We start from the raw sequence: 16,452 nt of genomic DNA, 5'->3' as shown, positions 1-16,452 counted from the left end.
CACTCTTTCGTTGTGACAAAAGTTTTTATTTCAGATGAATATAAAACAGAAATTAGTCAGTAATATACTCTCTTAAGATCCTGTTCCAACTGTATATTCACTTTAACTCAAGTATTTGAAAAACATATAGAATTCAATATCCCAATATATATAGGATTTATAGATTATGAAAAAGCTTTTGATATGGTAAATAGAAGAAAATTATGGGACATAATGAGAAATAAAGGTATTCCACATTTGATCACGGCTATTAAAAGTTTATATGTAGGCAATAAAATTGTAATTGAAATGAGTTTTAAATCAAAAGAGCAAAAAAACGTAGTAATAAATCGTGGTGTCAGACAAGGATGTCATCTATCACCTTCTTTATTTAATTTAAAAATATCAAAGAATAAAACTAAAATTTTAGCATTTAAAGGACATGATTCCTTAAGAGCACAAATTGTAATTGATAATACAATTTTAGAGCAAGTGAATAGTTTTAAATATTTAGGTTTTAACTTATCCTATATTAAAAGTGAAGATATGACAAAATAAATAAATTAAATCTGATGTGTGGCACTATTAAAAGAACCCTTAAAAATACGAGGAAAGAAACAAAAATGAAATTTTATAAAGTAATGGCTGTTCCTATATTAATGCATGGATCGGAATGTTGGACGATCACTAAGAGACAAGAACAAAGATTGGAAGCAATAGAGATGAGATTTCTAAGAAATATAGCAGGTTATGCTCTACTAGATAAAAAACGAAATGAAGATATAAGAAAAGAACTAAATATTTTCAAACTCACTTATCGAATAGTTAATTATAGGAACGCCTGGAAACAACATATTGGTAGAATGCCAGTAGAAAGATTTCCAAAACTGATGTTAAATTATAGACCTTATGGAAAGAGAAATATTGGACGCCCACACAGAAGATGGTCTGAACAATTTTAACAATTCTAGCTTTCATGAAACCGGAACGAGCCTATGGCTTAATACTTGTATGGTGGTGATGATGATGATGATGATGATGATGATGATGATGATGATGATGATGATGATGATGATGATGATGATGATGATGATGATGAAGAAGAAGTACCTTATCTATGTCTCTCTGCAAACTCTGGGTTAGTTTTTCGATTTCGCGTCGCAAGAAATCTGCTGGTATTGAGTTAAAGAAGTTAAAGAAGTAAACCATTTTCTTTACCAAAGGAGTTTCCTTCAACATTGTTGGATAGAGAATGGAAAAGATAGAAGTCTAAGGCCGGATGCACATACAATCAAACGCGGTGCGACGATAAGTAAAGAATTTAAAAAAATATATTAAAAATAGAACTCCTTATGTGTACACTAAAATAATGTTAACAAGTAATAAATTTAAATTAAAATAATTCTAACAGTTACAAAAAATATTTAAAAAATGCTAACAGTTACAAATGTATATTAAAATAAAGTAACAGTTACAAATACAACTTACAACAATGCTAAAATTATAAATACGACTCAAAATATAATACAAATTACAAAAGAAAAATATTGTTAACAGATACAAATACAATTTAAAATAATACTAAATATTACGAATACAAGTTAAAATAATGCTAAGTTACAAATGACATTTAAGGGGAAGCAGAGGTGAATATTTCAAAATCCACAAAATTTATCCGATTTGTTTGAAATTGATCATGGATACTAAGTACGTTATTAGTAATGGACATACCAAGTATCAATTTTCTAAGTACAATAGTTCTGTAAATATTAATAATTTTATAAAACTTTATATCGTTTGATATAAAATGCTCCATGCACCATATTGTAAGAAATTTTCAATATTTCTTTTCATTTATATGTTCAGAGAAGGTATATAAATAATGATAAGTATTAGTTTATTATGGGAATAATATAGTAATACAGTTATCTTGGTTTTAATTTCATAATTTTAAGGGCACAAAATAAAAAACTTACATCGGAATATCAAAATAAAGATAATGAAAATGGGAAAAAAAAACAAATTTTCATTTTTTTCTTCAGTTTTGTTCGAAAATTTCACCTCTGCCTCCCCTTAAGGAACCCAGAGATTCATTGCCGCCCTCACATAAGCCCGCCATCGATCTCTATCCTGAGCAAGATTAATCCAGTCTCTACCATCATTTCCCACCTTCCTCAAATTCATTTTAATATTATCCTTCAATTCACGTCTTGGCCTCCCCAAAGGTCTTTCCCCCTCAGGTCTTCCAACTAACACTCTATACCCATACGTGCTACATGCCCTGCCCATCTCAAACATCTGGATTTAATATTCCTAATTATGTCAGGTGAAGAATACAATGCATTCAGTTCTGGGTTGTGTAACTTTCTTCACCTTCCTGTAACTTCATCCCTCTTAGCCCCAAATATTTTCCTAAGAACCTTATTCTCAAACACCCTTAACCTATGTTCCTCTCTCAAAATGGGAGTCCAAGTTTCACTACCATACAAAACAACCGGTAATATAACTGATTTGTTTTATAAATTCTAACTTTCAGCTTCTTCGAAAGTAGACTGGATGACAAAAACTTTTCAACCGATTAATAGCAGGATTTCCCGTATTTAGCCTGCGTTTAACTTCCTCTTCAGTGTCCTATGTACTTGAATTTGTCCACCTTTTCGAAGGATACATTTTCAATTTTTATATTTTCCATTTCATACTATGTTCGGTAACGAGACATAATCGCATACTTTTTTTTCGGAATTTCCTTCCAAATCTATCTCTTTACTTGCATCAAGTAAAATTCCCGTGCTTTGCGTAATAGTTTGCGGATTATCCCTGTGAAACAAGAGGGCTATATAAGATACCAACCTTTCAGAAAAAAAATAATGTTGTCATTTAAAAATATTGTCGATGATGACATATCCTCGACTATAATGGCTGAACATTTTGATTATTTTTTGTGAAATTTTCCTTTCAAAATATTAAGTTTAATGTGTCCGAGCATTAAAAAAAATGAGTAAATTTTAGTTTTAATTGCATTATTCCTTGCTTATGAAAACCCCTGTATATTGGTAGGAGAATAAATTACCAGCTACTTATAGCATAGCAAAATAGTAAAGATTCTCGTGGACGGAGACTACAATGGAAACACAGTGGCGTGAATGAAACCGAGTTTTATATTGTAATGTATTGAATACATGGAAAACAAGAAGAATAGAAGGAGAATGTAAGGGGAATACAAGGAGAGCAAATGCAATACAGAGGAATCAATGGTAATACAAAGAGAACAAGGGAAACACAAAGTGAACAAGGGGAATACAAAGAGTACGAGGGGGAATACAACGAGAACAAAGAAAATACGACGAGAATATTAGAGGAATACAAGGAGAACAAGGGAAATGTGAGAAGAAAGGGAATACAAGACGAATATAAGGGGAATATATAGAGAATACAAGGAGAATATAAGAAGAATTTAAGGGGAATACAAGTAGAGCAAAAGAAATAGAAAGCTAAGAAAGGAAATACAAGCAAAATATAAGGGGAATGTAAAGAGAAGAAGGGGAATAAAAAGAGAACATAAGGGGATACAAATATAACAAAGGAAATACAAGGAGAATGTGAGGGGAATATGAGAAGTGAGATAATGCAAAGAAAACAAGGGGAATCCAGAAGAACAAAGGGAATCCAAGGAGAACAAGGGAAATGTAATGAGGACAAGGGAAATGTAAGGAGAAGCAGAACGTAAAAGAAGAGCAAGGGAAATACAAGGCAAATATAGAACAAGGGGAATATAATGAGAACATGGAGACAACAAGGAAGACACGGGAAAAACAAGGAGATTAAGGCAAATACACGGAAAACAAAGAAAATATATTGAGAATACAAGTAAAACAAGAGAAGTGCAAGGAGAATAAAGGGAAATATAAGTAGAAAAAAGGGAATACAACGGTAAAAAGGAGAACAAGGGAAAGCAGGAATAAAAAGGGGACTGTAAGAAGAACTAGCGAATACAAGGGATCTAAAGATATAAGGAGAACAATGGAATAAAAGGAGAGGAAAAGGAGTACAAGCAAAATATAAGGAGAACAAGTATACAGTGAGAACAGGGAGACATAAGCAAAACAGGGAGACAAAGTGGAACTAGTGGAATATAAGAAGAACAAGGAGAATAGAGTGAGAACAGGGAGACAATAAGCAAAACAGGGAGACAAAGTGGAACGAGGGCAATATAAGAGAACAAGGAGAATACAGTGAGAACAGGGAGACAATAGGCAAAACAGGGAGACAAAGTGGAACGAGGGCAATATAAGAGAACAAGGAGAATACAGTGAGAACAGGGAGACAATAAGCAAAACAGGGAGACAAAGTGGAACGAGGGCAATATAAGAGAACAAGGAGAATACAGTGAGAACAGGGAGACAATAGGCAAAACAGGGAGACAAAGTAGAACGAGGGCAATATAAGAGAACAAGGAGAATACAGTGAGAACAGGGAGACAATAGGCAAAACAGGGAGACAAAGTGGATCGAGGGCAATATAAGAGAACAAGGAGAATACAGTGAGAACAGGGAGACAATAAGCAAAACAGGGAGACAAAGTGGAACGAGGGCAATATAAGAGAACAAGGAGAATACAGTGAGAACAGGGAGACAATAAGCAAAACAGGGAGAGAAAGTGGAACGAGGGCAATATAAGAGAACAAGGAGAATACAGTGAGAACAGGGAGACAATAAGCAAAACAGGGAGACAAAGTGGAACGAGGGGAATATAAGAGAACAAGACGAGGGAATTTGCATTTTTATGTAACGGTAAATCCCCAAGTTAACCATCCGTAGTTCTATGTTAGAAACCTAGCTACTTGGGCTGTCTTGCTCAGGGATGCTCTACTTCCCGCCCCATAAGCACCTCTATATGTATGTCGTGAACATTGCAGGTTATGTTGGTAGTTGTGACGGCCCTGTGGAACGTCAGAGCGATTCCTGTCCCTGAACACTCGACAGAAAAGATCGGGACCACCGGAAGTGAGGAAGTTGGCCAGATTACAGAGGCGCTGGAACAGGGGGACAGGGACTATTGTTATCAACTTATTGACTACTTACGAAGTAGAAAGTATGCACACGTGTGTAATCCACACAGGTGTAGTCATGAAAATCCACATTGTTGTGTTGGTCCTCTTGATCTGTTGAGTGTACTTAGGCCTAGATATACAACAAATTCTTATCACAGCTTTGATAACATTTTGGTGTTGCTTAGTATCAAATCCAAAACATAGCCTGTACTAAAAATTTATGTACTGAATATATGACAAGTTACAAATAAATGTCTGGTTTTTTAATGCGGTGTTACTTTATTCTGTTTTCCAATAAACTGTTACTTAAAATAGTGTTGCTGCGTTCTTATGGAATAAATCCATGATTTGCTGAAGAGGAACTCTAGTGCATGCAGAGTCCTGCAGGCTGGCCCACAGCTCAGCATTGCCAGTCTGCACGCGTCAGCAACCTAGTCCATCCAAGACCAACACTGCTTGACGTGGCCGCTTCCTAGTCCATCGCACTGCTCAGCACTGCTCTGATATCAACCCACCAGTTGATTGCATTCTACTGCTTTCCTGGTTGCGAGCATTTTTTGCTTGGCGTGTGGCATCAGCATATAGTTACCCGCATATCGGACATACTACACTATTAAATTATTTTCCACTGCTGTCGAACACAGATTTAAAAACTGTCCCTATGGTACTTTTTTAATCTCCATCCGACTCTGTTGCTTTAAACTCTCTAGCAGCGATTTTATCCTTTACTACTTTTTCTCTAGACAAACTGTATTTTAGAATGTAGGTTTTTGCTTTCACGGCAGGTGTCTGTAATGAAGGTTTTCCGAGCATCTCAGCCCGGAAAACCTTCATCAGGCTGCTATTACACTATCAAAGTTCTTTTATAAAGATCTTTTATTAAATATATGACAGTGTAATGGGTTTTCTCTAAGAAAGCCAGTAAATTTCATTCATCACTAGTTAGGGCTGCTAAACCAACTTGGGGACTAAACTCTGATATTTTACGTATTATTTATCATGGAGCATTTGAACCTTCAATACTCTACTGTACTTCTGCTCTTCGAAACATTCTAGATAAAAAATGGGTTCAGAAAAAATTACTACAGATTCAACGTGGATTCATTTTACGTATCACACAGGCTTTTCGAACTATCTCAACAGATGCAGCTCTAATTATAGCAGGCATAGCACCACTCTATTTAACTGCCATTACAAGAACTGAGCTCCTTAGTTATAAACAGGGTAAATTATTTCTTGACGAAGGTGTTCAATACGAAATTGAACAAAGAGCTAATTTTCTCTCATTGGGTCATCCAAGAAATCATCTCCATCCTGTTGTAAATTCAAGATGCCTTTGCAAGCACTATGTATATATATATATATATATATATATATATATATATATATACACAGATGGTTCTCGAACACAGGGAGAAGATGGCAAGAGCTTTGTAGGTTGTGCTTTTACCGCTTTTAATAATGGTACAGAAATATTTTATTCTAAATATCGATTAGCACCAGTATGCAGTGTGTACCAAGCTGAACTATTTGCCATACTTCAAGCAATAAGATGGAGTACTATCAACAAAACGAACTCCTGCATACTGTCTGATTCACAAGCAGCACTTCTGTCAGTTAGAAACAATAGGAATCTTCACCCCATTGCTTTGGATATAAGGTCTGAATTTAAAAATTACAATAATCACATATGCCTATCCTGGGTTAGAGGACACACAGGTATTGTAGGCAATGAACGAGCAGACGAACTTGCGAAAGAAGCTGCTTCCGCAGACATACCCTATTCATACATAAAGTGCCCAATCTCATATATCAAATGTAAAATGAAAGAACATATTACTTCTAATTGGAATTCACACTGGTCTGCAAGTGATAAAGGTTCAGTCACCAAAAACATATTTTTTCCTCAGGTATATGATCGACTGAAATGCAAAATTTACTCTCCAAACTTTATTAGTACACAATTTATATCAGGTCATGGTAAATTTGGAGCTTATTTTGAACGATTCAAAATTAAGACTGGAGAAGAATCGATGTGCTCGTGTGGAGATATTCAGTCGGTTGACATCTACTGTTTGAATGTCCTATATTTTACATGCAAAGACAATACCTTACTGTCCATGCTCTAAACTGTAAAATAACCTATGAGCAACCAATATGCACTGTTTTTCAAAAGCACTGTTGCTACAAACGTTTCGTCAAATTCATACATCTTATATATTCAAGGTTATAATTTCATCTTTATCATCATGATAATCCAAAACATGTATTAGACTAGATGGTCTGTTAAGGTCTCACGTCAGTCCAACTCTTAGCAGGGCGACCAACAAATTTTCTTTCACGAGGAGCGTACTGCAGGATTTGTTTCGGTATCAGTGTTCTATCCATCCTTTTGAAATGATTAACATATTGTAATATTGATTCGACTTTGAGTTATTTCAGGATATCATTATTTCTTTCGTGGTTCCATTTTGTGTCTCATGAAGTCCATCTTGGCAGCGATTAAAACTGTCGGGCAAGAGTTCTTTTTTAACTGCGATTCGTGTGCAACTCTAAATAAATGATGGTTTTAAAATTGTATTTATTATGCATTATGTTTTTTATAAATTTGGTAAATTTATTTTGTATATCAAAGTCATGTGTAAGTGATAATGAATGTCCAAGGTATTTAATATTGTTCATCCTTTCCAATTATCTGTTACTGACGTACATCTTGCTGTGTGTATGTATATATATATATATATATATATATATATATATATATATATATACATATATATGATATATAATATATATATGTATCTGTGTGTGAGTGTAATGTATGTATGTATGGATGGATGTATGTATGCATGTGTATATTTATAAATATATATCTACATGTTGTTATATTATGTCTACAAATGTACATATTTTAGCGAAATGTCTTAATATGATCTACAAGTTCAACATGTATATTCATGTTAAATTCTCTAGGTATTTCGATTATAATTTCAAGCCTTCAATCAAATTAATGTTTATTCACCGTATGTATCTATATGTTATGTCTCTACATACGTAAGTATGCATGTATGTATGTATGTATGTATGTATGTATGTATGTATGTGTGTATGTGTGTATATTACCTAAGTGTCATAATATTATCTATAAGTGCAACATGCTATTCATGTTAAATTCTCTATGTTCTTCGACTGTAATTTCAAGGCATTAATCTAATTAATTTATATATGTTACACTCTTACAAGTGTATATTTATTGTATGGTAGTCTGTAAGTTTCAATTTGTTATGATTAGTTTAAAATATAACCCTAATATACTATATGTAAAATAGGGTTTATAAATATGGAATAAATACTACTACTACTACTACTACTACTACTACTACTACTACTACTACTACTACTACTACTACTACTAATGGGTTTTCTATAGCTTTATAAATATAATAATAAATTAATATTATTCATACCCAAACGGATCAAACTGTATACAATTTTTCTCTTAACAGAGTCATCATCAACCACAAGGTGGACCAATAGATCCATTCCGATCACACAGGTTCATAAGAATCATAACCGAGTCATATGCCTTTTTGAAATCTGTGAATAACTGATGTACTGTAAGCTTATACTCCCATTTTTTCTCCAATTAAATTTATATAAGGTAAGTGTCCCAAAGGCTGACACATACATGCTCCAAAAGTTGACACTTAACATAAAACATTTCTGTATGAGTTAAATTAGTTTATCACTGACAAATAAAACATTTATATTAAACAGAGCAGGGAAACAGTTAAGTTATAAGAACAATATTGAAAAATGAAACTTAACTTTGAAATACTGTAGGCCTATATAATATAATGTCCTAATTTCGTAATATAGTTCTTACTCTAACAAAATTAATGAAAACCACAATTATTACAATTTTAATATGAAACACTGGTATACATACAAAAAAAAATTAAATGTATTTTAATGAATACGATAAAAGCAGTGGCGGCTCGTGCCTTTCTTGAATGGGCGTTTACAAAAAATATGAGTAATGAACACACTGATATATTCTCGTATAGCTGAGTCACACGTCAGAGATAAACGAGTTATAATATTCCTGCACCAAATCTACGCATATGAAACCAAAATTAAAACCATTAAACAAGAGTAGAGTAAAATTAATTCATAGGACTCATCTTCACTGCTGTTGTAGATGGTGTTGAAGATCTGGATTTATTTGTAGAGAAACTCCATGCGCCTAGTTTTGAGAGATGCAAACTTATCAATAACTTTATTATTGAAGTCTCTAATCTTGTTAACGAGTTTTTTTTTTCCACTGCCAACATAGTCAATGTATTTAATCGGTCTTGTGTCATGGTGTCACGGAGGAATGTTTTAATCCTCTTTTAATTTAACACACTCACAATTTTACACACGTCCGTTTCCAAACTTGAAATGTTACTGTTTCAACTCTCAATATGCACCAATGCAGCTTGTATTTTCCTTACTTTGCTGAACAAAAGACAACAGAATCAGCCCCCGCGCATAATGGTATTTTGAAAAGAAAAAGTAAAGAGAGAAAACGAGGAAAGAGGGAGAAAGGAACAGGATGCCAGACCCAAGGGAGATGGAGCATCTCTGTTTCTCTGTCACTAGCACGTTAAGGCTTGTGCGAGCAGAGCTATTGTAACCATTGTAACAAACCAGAAAATATTCTCGCCTCAGGCTATTTCACCCTGCTAGAGAAAAATTGTGCGGACTGCTGTCAACCTGTCCAATAGAGATTTAAAGACACACGTCACACGAACGGGACATTCTCTCGAGACGAAATATGTAGGAACGTCATTGCACATTGGAAAGTAATAGATGTACCGGTAATAATATTAATACAGTAATACGTATGATTATTGTTGGTTTTTAAGGTGTTCACGTGTTCCTGTGCTCATATAGAGCAACCACCTCTGGATAAAAGTTTAAAGTCTTCAGACAGAAGAATACAAGGAAAGAATTTGTTGAAACAGGCGATTTAAAATTAGGCTATTACTTGGGTGACAAAAAATTGTCAGCCTTAGGAAGAAATTTTTTTAACTGCTCTTATAGTTGACACTCCCTGTCAGCTCTTGGTACAGAACTTCCTATTGGCAGTAGATTTAAATACCAGGTTCTTGTAACGTTTCTGGAATAATATGAACAAAAAACTAATTTAAATGTGATTTTTGTTTATTTCACCAAAGATGACACATTGTGTCAGACACTGGAACTTCTATAAAATTAAGAGTACCAATGGCTGACACCCCTGTGGCAGGTTATTCTAACTTCATTTTCAAACAATCCATGTTCTTACTATCTTCTGCATACAATTTTACATATTCAATATTAATAACAACTTAAAATTGCACATAAAATTGGCATTTATGATTAAAATAAATGTATGTGAACGCTTACCGTTTTGCTTAACAATAATGGCTATTCCATGCAAAAAGATAAAACAGTCTACTTTATGCAGCATCCATCATGTTCACTTCAGGTGTATTTCCAGGAGAATACTGTGCGATGTTACCAAGATAACAGGAAGTTAGATCAACTTTAGAAATTCTGTTTCTGACTACATATAATCTTATCACGACACATTGAAACTGAAAGTGTCAGGCTTTGGATCAGTGTCAGCTTTCGGTGCAGTTACCTTACCATAAATATTATAGTAATGGATTGATCGCTATCTGCATATGAATTATGCACCCGAACGTGGCATTGATCTTTAATCCAACTTTACAGAGTTCCCTCTAACATCCGCAACTCTTCAAAACTAAGGTAGGTGTCCCTGATATGGCCATGCTAAGGTTTGAGAATTTTTCTAGTCGCCATTTTGAAAAAAACAGTAAACCACTTCTTTCTTACTCGTTCTCAGTCTAATGGACTTTCTTAAAACAACTTCCTTTCCCCATAAAAATAACTTTAATTGTCCAAAAAGTCCCAAATTCCAAAAGTCTATCTAGTGGCCATATCAGGAACATGTGCACATCATATGGCCACTCTTGTTCCATGTTCTACAAATCGTGATTGTTTTCAGTTGATAGCGAAGTTGTGCTAAAATTAAATAATTTTGGTGTAAAATGAATGAACATGACAATAATATTTTTTATAATTCAAAAGTGTAGTCAGAACAGGTTTTTCCATAAAGAATTACTTTGTTTTTCTTAAAATACAAAATTTTTGCGTAATCCCAGCTATAAGGCATGTAAATTTGTCAGGTGAAAAAATAAAAGTGAAATGAACTTGATATGGCCATGGTGCATTTGATATGGCCATATCAGGAGCAGATAAGCTTTCACAAAAATCGTTTGATTATGGACAACTCGTAAAAGATACGCCATCAACTACAACACCCATCAACAGAACATTAAAAACTGAATGGAGTACTATGGTTTTCATGAAACAAGTCTTTGAAAAACATGCATAAAACAAATAAGACTTACCAGAGAAAAATAAGAAGAGGTCACATGAAAACCGCAAAACAGGCAACTGACGCCATATTGCTCAACCTGACTGGATGGAAAACGATCAAGTGACACACCAGGATGCCCTTTCACTGGATACTGCTGCAATTTAGCGGATTTTTTGGTTAACTAAAGGTACGGTCACACGTCGCTACTTTTATACTGCAGCTGCAAAAGTTGCGTGTCGTGTTCACACGTAAGCCAAAAGTAGCGCGCTGCACGCTACTTTTCGTGCTGCGCAACCCGAGTGCAGCAAAAGTTGCAACTGGAGGTTGCGAGTCTGTTCACACACAAGGCGGTACTTTTGCAGCCGCAGTCATGCTGCAGGTTTCCATCTCCGTGTTGACTTCTCAATATACATTTTGTGGTTATGTTCGCATTATTAAGAAACTCATGCGAAAGCTTACTTATCTATTATTTGCTTTTCTGTCGAATCAAGTATTCAGAAATTGACATTATTTTTACTATAAAGCTTTCAAAAACGCCTATATACTTAAATGATAACCAACAGTATATTCACGTAATCGATGTTGGCAACCCTCCTGTTTGGAACTACGCTACGGAAAATTTAAAAAATGAATTATATCGTCACCAATTATGCTCAGACTGTGTTGTGCGTTTAATAACTGTTACAAATAATTTATTTTCATCGCATTTAACATTAAAATATATCCAAGCAATAAAAGTATCATTGGCACATTTGGGCGGTAACACTGGTTGCAACCGCAGCAAAAGTTTCAACAAAACCGATATCAAAAATGCTGCGACTGCAACCCTGAGAACCCTGTTCACACGTCGCTACTTTTAAGTTGCGCGCAGCATGGAAAAGTAGCGAGCAGCAGGTTCGGCAGCCGCTAATTTTTGGGTTACACCGTTGTTCACACGTCGCAGTACAAGAGTTGCGCAGTTTTTTTGTTCTGCAGCGCTGCAAAAGTAGCGACGTGTGACCGTACCTTTACTCACAATGGAGGGGGGGGGCATATCAGGAACATGGCCATAACAGGAGCATCCACCATATAAACAAACTATGGCGATGATAAGGGTGGTAGAGGTGAGATGTTAGTGGGTGATCCTCTATAATAGCAATGCTGGTTACTGTTACACCCGGTGATTAGGTATTTCGAGCGACTAACTCACTAGTTGACCTTAGTGATAGACAGATTACAGTGTTTGCGTAGGCACTCATGCTTTGCCAAAGCTGACGTAGCTTTTACTAGCGATAAAGGTCTTCGTATAGTTTCTTTTCAAGTGACAATGAACTTTACGTGTCCGTGTCGCAAACTCAGGGACACCCACGCAAAAGTAGGCCTATCGGCCAATGTCATTCTCCTCAAAGTTGCATTGCATTAGGGACAGAAGTCTTCGGAAGGCAGTGTCTCGATCAAAATTTCAGTTGTCTCTGAAAAATGACGCCTTGGAAGACTGTGAACATTTGTGACGGAAGATAGTGGAATGGAAATCGACAAGTCCTTAAAATCCGCAGGCAGAGGTAATAAATCATTATTATATATACAGGGTGATTCACGAGGATCTACCGTCCCTTACGGAGCTTATTTCCGAAGACATTCTGAGCAAAAAAAGTCATACAAACTTTTGTCCTAATCACAATATTTTCAGAATTACACTAATTTGAAGTTGTTTGTAAAATACCATTATTCTTGAGTTTTAAGAGTAAAAGAATATTACAGATAAAGAATGAACTATTCAGTAGTAACATTTCTTTAATTAGCTAGTATTCTGGAGCTAAAAATGTGTTGTGAATTCCATAGTTGCTTCATATAGATTTTTTTTTTTATTTTAACTACAAAATTAGGCTATATTTTCTTACACATTTATCACAACAATTGTTACAAATCACGCTACTCTTGTAAATTCTTTAAGACTGTACATTAGGAAGCATAATTAAACTGTAAAGAATCAAGTTCCTAAAGTCGTATGATTTGTAGCAATTTTTGTGGTACGTCCGTAAGAATGACGTAATTTTTAGTTAAAAATTGAAAAATAAAAATCTTTACAAAGCAATTAACAACACATTTTTAGCTCCAGAACACTAGGAAATTAAAGAAATGATATTTCTGAATAGTTCATTCTCTATTTGGAATATTTTTTTACCCGTGTAACTAAAGAAAAAAGGTATTTTATTAACAACTTCAAATTAATGTAACTTTGAAAATATTGAGATTAGAACAAATGTTTATATGACTTTTTTGCTCAGAAAGTCTTCGGAAATAATTTCCGTAAGTGGCGGTAAATCCTATATATATATATATATATATATATATATACATACACACACACGCACACACACACACACACATTTGGATTTTGAAACCATTATATTAGTCTATAACTATTGCAAATAAAAGAAATGTATCATTAGTTTACTCATTTCTGACGAAATAAAACTACAGATATTTATACTTATACTAGTTCACATAGACCAGTGATATCAAAGCAGCGCATTTTTCTGACATTGAAGCGCTAAGTATGGAAAGAGGAAGGGTTGTGTATATGAATAAGCAGCCTGTTGGATTAAGAAAACAGTGGTGCACAAACTTCAAACGGAACGTGAAATTTTATGTCGTTATTTTTATATGGCTTCTTTCTGTTTAATATTATCTGTATTGTCTGTAAAACAAAAGTACTAACACTGATTTCTTAATATTGCACTTGTGTTTTAAATCTTAATAACATAATAGAGAGTTAAGAAGGAATATTCACTTAAATTCCATAGTAGTATAATATTATACTGTATTAAATGGATGAAACACATCATTCATAAAGAAAGTGATATTCCAAAGAAAGAGATTGAGTATGACGTGATAAGTTGGAATTTATATTGATGGTATTTTTAGCCTTACAAAAGTAATCAATAAACTAATCAAAACAATATTACAGTACAAAGCAAAGTTACCTAGGTACTCTATCTGTTTTAACTGTAACTAATATTACATAACAAAACTCTTATCGCATTATGCTTTTAAGGTGATATTTGTGAGCAACTTCCTAACATCAGAATATTAAATTATTTTCTCGAAATCTGCTGAAGCTATAGAGCTGACATTTTTACAACACATGGGCACGTATCTTTTGCTTATGATGTAACAGTAGTTGCTTTGTTAATTCATTTCCTTACAAACAATTTCCATGCGAATATTTTCAAAATTTTCAATACACTATCTTCAGTAATACGTATATACGGTATATTAGATTTACGAAAACATTCTGTAAGGCTACTAAATAAATAGACCTATACCTGAAAATTTCACTTTTCTATAGGCCTAGGTACGAAAAGTTGAGAAAATATTTATTTTGAATAAAAAAAATCAAACTTGTGAAAAATGAGCATTAAAATTTAAACTTACATTCTTATAATGCACTTATACTTCTCAGACAAATATAAAAATTACCATGGATACAGTTTTAATAAGTTCTCTTCCCTTTATCTATTGAATCAGTGCTGGCCATCCCTGAATATAGCTCGACCAAGCGGCATATACCACCTCTTTCGTCTGTCTCTTTCCTTTCCGCTGTAAAGCGCTCAGGCTCTCCTGGGCTCTAAAGCGCGCGCTTGCTCCTGTGGGCATCAATTGACATGCCTGACCTACACATATTATACATCATACTCTGTATACCCGGTCACAACACGACACTCTATTGTCAGTCCTTCTTCACAGAACTTCCATGTATTATTCGTCTTTTACAATAGGCACTGTCCGTTCTTGGAATTCATTACCTGCAGATGTTACGGACTGCCCGACCTTAAACACTTTCAAGTCAAAATTGAACTATCGTATTTTAGAACGCACAGTGTACCAGGGTATATTATTATAATTCACAATTGTAACTACAGTAGTTTATAAAATAATCATGTAATTTAATTTGTCATCTAGTTTAAGTATTTAAGTTGGATAATCCTCTGGCTTATGCACATTTTTCTGTTTCGATTTTGTCTTAGGTACGTGTGCTTATAACTTTATTTAAAACTAGCCGTACCCGTTAGAAATAAATATAAATTAATTACATAATTAAATTAGGACGTTTGATCCAGGGAACATTTGTGTTTGATAGAAGGATAAATCGTTTAATATGTTACTTAATTTAAATTGCATTTAAATAATTAAAATGCCATCATTTTGGTCCAGAGACACTCATTTGGTGCAATGACAATTCCTTTAACCTGTTTCTTAATTTTTATTACATGCAACCATAGTTTAATGAGCATCGACATAATTTAGATTTAATGTGTATATTTTATTTTACTTGTTATAGGTTTCTGTTGAATTATGGTAATAACTTAATTTTAACCCTTGTTTTCTACGTATTCAGTAAATGGCGCTTGGCCCACTATGGTTGTGAACCCTTCAAATAACTTAAATTATATTATATAATATTGCATATTATATTATATTATATTATATTATATTATATTATATTATATTATATTATATTATATTATATTATATTATATTATATTATATTATATTATATCAGAAGTTACTGTAATAACATTATAGCATTATGCCCATCCAGAGAAACTACACTTTCCAATGGTGAAATAATAATTAATTATACAGATCTGTTAAATTAGCTTCCGATATTACTTCATGCAAACACAGAAACATTCTCTGTAGGCTATCTTTCACAGCTTTCGATTATTGCTGTCCAAGGCCCCTTGTTTTTTAATTCATTACACGGCCTTAGATGGCAGTTATTTTAATTTTAAAACTCATTTATCTCATTAAATATCAGTCCTATCAAAATTTTTGAAGGAATAAACCTTATCGCAAATTATTTTTAAAGAAACTTTTGTTATGTAACATTTTTCACAAAAATCAATAATAAACGAGATATTTAGATTTATTTAATTCAGGCCCCCTTATAACCACCCTTTTAAATAATGTATTTTGAATGCCATATAGCCTACAATCTAAGTTA

At 33.8% G+C, this 16,452-nt stretch overlaps 1 long non-coding RNA gene across 1 annotated transcript in view; it reads left to right on the top strand.

The window, feature by feature from the left end:
• The window catches only part of LOC138713829 (uncharacterized), a 280,083-nt gene that overhangs the window by 62,922 nt on the left and 200,709 nt on the right, over positions 1–16,452 (top strand). The gene's annotated exons all lie outside the window — the stretch shown is intronic.

This window comes from Periplaneta americana, chromosome 14, assembly GCF_040183065.1.
Source record: "Periplaneta americana isolate PAMFEO1 chromosome 14, P.americana_PAMFEO1_priV1, whole genome shotgun sequence".
Classification (NCBI taxonomy): Eukaryota; Metazoa; Arthropoda; class Insecta; order Blattodea; family Blattidae; genus Periplaneta; species Periplaneta americana.
The sequence above is the reverse complement of the archived record's forward strand: the minus strand, read 5'-3'. Positions and strand labels throughout refer to the sequence as shown.